This window comes from Athene cunicularia (genome assembly GCF_003259725.1).
Source record: "Athene cunicularia isolate RWA chromosome 12 unlocalized genomic scaffold, athCun1 chr12_part1, whole genome shotgun sequence".
Taxonomy (NCBI): Eukaryota; Metazoa; Chordata; class Aves; order Strigiformes; family Strigidae; genus Athene; species Athene cunicularia.
Genome location: NW_020799116.1, coordinates 11,848,163 through 11,853,816, shown reverse-complemented (window position 1 = coordinate 11,853,816; position 5,654 = coordinate 11,848,163). Strand labels below are relative to the sequence as shown.

Here is a 5,654-nt window from a genome sequence, read left to right as displayed (position 1 = left end):
GGAGGGACCCCCGCAGCGGGGCGCTGCCGGCTGCCGCGACTCGCAGAGGTCTGCGGGGTCGCCCCAAGTGTGTGTGTGAGCTCCGAAACTGCATTGCGTCCCCGGGGGCGGGTGTTCCCGGGCCCACCTGCCGCCCAGGAGTAGCGGGACACACCGGTACAGCTTTACCAGCCACGTAAACGGCAGGAGAAGCGAGCCAGGAGAGATAAATCATCAGGGCAGGGCTTAGGGAGGTTTAGGAAGCATAAAATCGCGGGGAGAGCAGCGTCAACCCTGGCGCTGAAATATCTGGGATTGGGATGAGGCAGGGCTGTCCCCACACTGATCCCGCTTCTGGGGTCACGCAGCGCCTGGAAGATAAGAGCCTTCTGCTGAGAACGGTCAGCCGTATGGGAGGGCGGTAACTGGGGTAAACCAGCTGTTCTGCGGAAGAACAGTTTAAAACTTTGAAAGTACTGATCTGGTTTCCTCTTTGGTGAGATTATCTGGCATAGGCATAAGGTTAAAGCCAGACTGACAATGCAACTCAAGTCAGAATAACTAGCAGCAGTAAAAAATAGTATTTCCTTTATTACTTTATGCAATCATTTGTCCTTAAAATACTAGTCAAGGTGTATTGTCCACGATTATACTGTGATTTTTATGCTCTCTGTAGGGTACACGTGGCCACATTTGGCAGCAAGAAGTGGATGCAATGTTTGTGCTGCAGAACTGCTGTATCACTTTAATTGGCAGAAGGTAAGGAAAGCAGTTCCTTACTCTCCCTTCCATGCGCACCTACCTGCTGCTTGAGGTCATGGAGAGGAAAAGGTGTACAACTGCTGCTGCTCACGGCTTGTTCCCTTCTCTACAGCAGCAAACTGCCGCTAGAGAAAGGGAACAAGTCAGGATCAGCCAGGTGTCCAGTTCAACACAACCTCCCACTATACTGGTTCTTTGTTAAAAAAAATAACATCGGAGGAGTTGTAATTATGGCCATCAAGCAAGAATATGCAGAAGCTAAGTCCATGACTTAGGAACTGAAGCGAAGTTTCAGTGAATCGAGTTCTACGATTTTCATTAATGGCTGCAATACTACAAGCCATTACTCATCAGAAATTTGGCAGAGTAATGGCACCTAATATCATTAGGTGATCCTAATGAATTCTTGTGTAATCAAATCTAATCTCTGGATGAGTTCAGTAGGCTGAGGACAGTGGATGGCTAGAATGCCTAGTTCGGTGACATAAGGGCTGTCACTAGAGCCAGCAACAAAGGGCTTTTCCCCCTGAACACCTTCTGTGGTTATGTTAATGGTGTGCCTCAGAATAGCTTCATTACTGAGTGCTAATTAAGAGCAGCAGCAGCATGTTAAAAATTGCATGCAATGTAAGCCACAGTTTGGGGAGATTTCCCCCAAACAGAGGATGAACAGCTCCCCCAGCCGCACTAAGCCTCACGGTATGAAGTTCTGTGGATAGAGGATGCGCAGGGGAGGGCAGAGGAGACCTGGGGACACTCTGCTCTATCCCACACTGCAAATCCTCAGCTGGTTGTCTGAAGAGCTGCATGCTTCTCCTACAGCAGTCATGTCCTTTGTCTCCTGTGCTTCTGCAGCCTACCAGGCCTCTGTTCTTGCAGCCTCTCCAGAAGGTAGAACATCAAAGGCTACATTTTCTCTCATGGACTATATTTGCTTCTGGGTCTTGGTCAGTTCTTCAAACGCTGTGGAGTTTGTGCTGCTGAAGGCCCTTCAGCCAGTAATACTGATCAAGTACTGCAAAGAACGTGCCCGATTTGAAGAGGTGCTGGCAAAGACAAGATAATCATGAAAACTTCCAAAAGTGGAAAATGTTTCCATTTCTCTTTAGGAACAGGATTTGGGATGCTGTTGCAGGCACAGCGAGTTCATAGGGTTCCTATAATCTTATAGCTTTAAGAAGAGATGAAATGGCAGGGCAGTCGGGGAATAAAAAGTTTCACACTCTGAAGTTATTCTCTTAAAGCAACTACTGCATTGATAATGTGAACTACAGCAGGCAGCCCCTGAGATGGGGAATAGAGTCCTATTTGCTCAGTAGCAAACAGGGCTTGGGCACAGATCACACGCACATACACAAAGAGGGTCTAAGGAATGAGAACTGCTCAAGAATTCTGAGAGGAAATAGTGAAAAAAATACTCCTTGGTACATATCACTTGTCTTTAGAGTACTATAATATAAATGTTTAGCTCAACCACATATGTGATTTCAGTCACAGGAAAACACCTTGCAAGACTTTTTTTTGTGCTATGGGAGAACTCTGTTCTTTTTCTCCTTTCTGAACCTTATTCTGCTCCCTCACTACCTTACTTGTAGTAATCATGTGAATTCAACATTGATGAAAGATGTTAAGATGAAATGTGAAGTCTTTTATTTGCCAAGAATAAGAACAATATTATCTTGTTTTATGCTGCCGAATCTGAAATTAACTGCTGACTTCTCTGGACTATTTCAGTCAGAAAGCACTCCAGCCTGCTGGGTGGGTTTGCACATTTTTGCCTCTGTTGTTGGTTCAGCTGCACAAGCAGCAGCCCTAGAAGCAAAATTAGAGCAGAAGATATTCCAGGCAGCCACCAGGACTCTAAGGATCAAACTGCCTAATCCTGCTCATGGCTGGTCTTCACGATGAGGTAGAGGATCACAAAAGCTTCCCATCGCCAGAGCTATCCATGCCAGCACTGCAGCACTAGGAGATGAAAAGCACCACTAACAATAGGGACAAATGCTAGGCAACATCACAGCTTTTCAGCTGCACGCTGAAAAGTCTCTCATTTCAATAATATTTTAATAACAGTGAAATCAGTGTCTTAATCCTGGAGCATGGTGCACTCAGTGCAAGGAAAGAGAATAATGAAACCCTGTGTGGAAGAGACAGCTCCCTGTGAACTTAGGAGCATAAACATGATCAATAAATGACACTTGGAAACATTCTCTGAAGTCCTCAGGATTACAAACTGGAACTTGGATGCTGCTCAGAAGCAAAATGTAATTGCAATTACTTCATCTAGCCTCCTGAGAGAATAAGGAACGTAAATCTTCCTGATGGAAGTACACAAATGATGCAGAAAAGAATTCTAGGGAAAATGAGAACGAGTGGGCAAAACACACTAGAGAACTGTCCCAACTCAGTAGAAAATAACTGATTTTCTTGAATTCCACCATTACAGAATCCCATGGCCTTAATAAGGGGAAGTTATCCTGGCAGATTGTTTTCAGTTCTAGAAGACTGTATAATTTGGATACCTAAATTTTGCTGTCATTTTGGTAAATTGCATTGGAAATTTGAAAGGAGAAAAGTTATATCTGCTTGGCATTTTCACAGAGATTCGTTAATGCATGCGGCTAAGATCACTGTTTGACCATAAAAGGAATGTTTACATTTTCTGACCCCAAAGCAGCAAGGGTTGATTTTATAATTAAATTTGTATTCATTTGTTTTCCTGCCCTCTGATGCTTTTCTAAGTACGTCACAGGGCAAAAGGGACTAATGATGGATAATTGAAATGCATCCTTGTGAAGCCTCCCAGCACTGTCATTTTACACACAGTAAAATTTCATACAGCAAATACAGTCGAGTAGTGTTCCTTTCCAGTCCTAATACAAAACAAACAAAACCCCCCATCCTTCACTATGGCCATGCTTCTTTTTGCTGCACAGTCCTAATATGTGTAAGGAAAACAATACATTAAAGATTCTGACTTAATATCCCACAGAATAAGTAAAGGTTTCTTTCAGCATAGTGGAGGATCCAGAAGAAGATCCATTCTGCTGTCTCCTGCACAGAAGCTCATACACAAAGTAAAGGTTTATGTGATAGAGCACCAAAATCTTCAACAGCTACAGTGAACCACAGGAAAAGTGAAGGAAAACAAAGGCATTACCAGTTCCCTGATGTAGAAGGTATTGACGGTTCTGGATTGAGACAACTGATCACCATCTGCTGTAGGCTATGTACCTTGGCTGTGCAGTGAGTGCAGGAGGATACAAAAGCAGTGCACCCTTCCTGCCTGTGAACAACACCAGGACTTCGGATTTATTTCACACAAGCAAGCAGGCGTGTGCACCTGCTACTCCCCCAGCTCCTTAGCAGGGGGACTGTGAGTGGGAAGAGCCTTTGCTCTGATTGCAAAGACCCAGCCAGCCAAGCTGGCACAGAGTGGGGTAATAATTTGCTTCTTGCTACTAACAACAAATTGCTACCTCTCCCAAGAGCAAAGTAGGAGGCCATTGTGCCTCTGCAAAGTATGTTTCCATTCCTGACCTGCTTGGCTTGTACACTAGCATGCTGCCATTCACCTGACTTGCTACAAACTGCTTCTCAGTCATCTGCGCTGAAAATGCCTGTAAAAAACTCCAAAACTGCAGTAACAGTATTTGATGTTCACTTGGAATGAAAAGCAGGTTTCTCGTTTTCCCTCTCCAGTGATATTTTCCCCCTCTCCACAGTGATGTTTTTGCCATAAACACTGGTTAACTGGTTGTGTCATACTTGGTAAAATCCCTTTTTAAGAGTGAAAAATCAAAATCCCAGGATAGATACACAAACAGAAGTGCCCAAGGAATTTACCATTTATTTATTTTTTTTCCTAAATCCTTATTCTGAAATGATGCTGAGTTGCAACATCCCCCATTAACAGAGGATATGAGGGTCCTCTTAGGAGGCAGGCATGTACACACACTTATATTGCATACTGCTGTTGAATAGGGTCAAAGGTGTAAGCACTTACTTTTTGGGCCTTAGACCTGCCCTTTGTACGAGCCTCTGACATTAATGCTATCTACATGCTGCTGGCTGTCCTTCAGCTGCAGTTGCGTTGCAGCAACTTGCTGCAAAAGAGAAAGAGAGAAAGAGCTTAAAACACACATGAATACTGATGGCCTCAGCCAGAGACCGAGGCCTCAAGAACACCCTCCTTGGTGCAAGCTACTAACAATGATTTCCAGGAGAGTTTACAGAAGGGGCAGTCCTCACTTCTGCTGAGCGGTCAGCTACGCAATTAGAACTTCCCCTTACTCTGAACATTGCTAAATAACACAACTGGCCAACTACAGTGTTGTAGTTTTTGACATCTCCAAGCAGGGATACTTAAGGGCAGTGTCTGTATTTACCCGCTTTTCCCCTATGGGGGTAAAACATGCAGCAAACGACTGTGTTGTCCCAGGGGATTATACCGATGGATAGTTCAGAAATTATTTTCGGGAACACAGACCTATCTGCATTCATTTCATGCACACATTTTTCTCAAGGATGTTAACCGTAACAAGTACTAGATACACATTTTGAATAAACCTGAATACTATATACATTAAATACTGTCCCCTAGGTACCAGAGCACCGGGTCCCTGCAAGAGCACAGGTCTGCGTGCTCTATTTAGGCCATATTTACCTCAGCACCCAGTTATCTTTAGGCAACGAAAGGCAACCTCCACATCCCCCCGGGGAGCGGCCGCCCTCCCCGGGTGCGCCTGGCGGGACGGGCCTCCCTGACCCCCCTGCTCCCTCGCTCCTCTCACAGGATCTCCCTCACATACCTGTCGGAGACTAAACACAAACTCTGCAAGTATCTGCGCCCTTGGCGTGCTGTCAGACGAGCCCGGCCCGGCCCGGCGGGGGCAGAGCCACTGGATGCTCCT

At 45.2% G+C, this 5,654-nt stretch overlaps 1 protein-coding gene across 4 annotated transcripts in view; it reads right to left on the bottom strand.

Annotated features, from left to right (window-relative positions):
* Positions 1-5,652, bottom strand: part of ITPR1 (inositol 1,4,5-trisphosphate receptor type 1) — a 182,818-nt gene extending 177,166 nt beyond the window's left edge. Inside the window, exons 1-2 of one of the 4 annotated variants that reach the window (XM_026857342.1) lie at positions 5,553-5,652; positions 4,748-4,847 (exon numbers count right to left, since the gene is read on the bottom strand). The gene's annotated coding sequence lies outside the window, so the exon portion shown is untranslated. Of the gene's footprint in view, positions 1-4,747; positions 5,379-5,407; positions 5,517-5,552 lie in introns of those variants that run through there. The other 3 variants (XM_026857344.1, XM_026857345.1, XM_026857343.1) reach the window with 3 other exon arrangements.
* Positions 5,653-5,654: the final 2 nt, after the last annotated feature.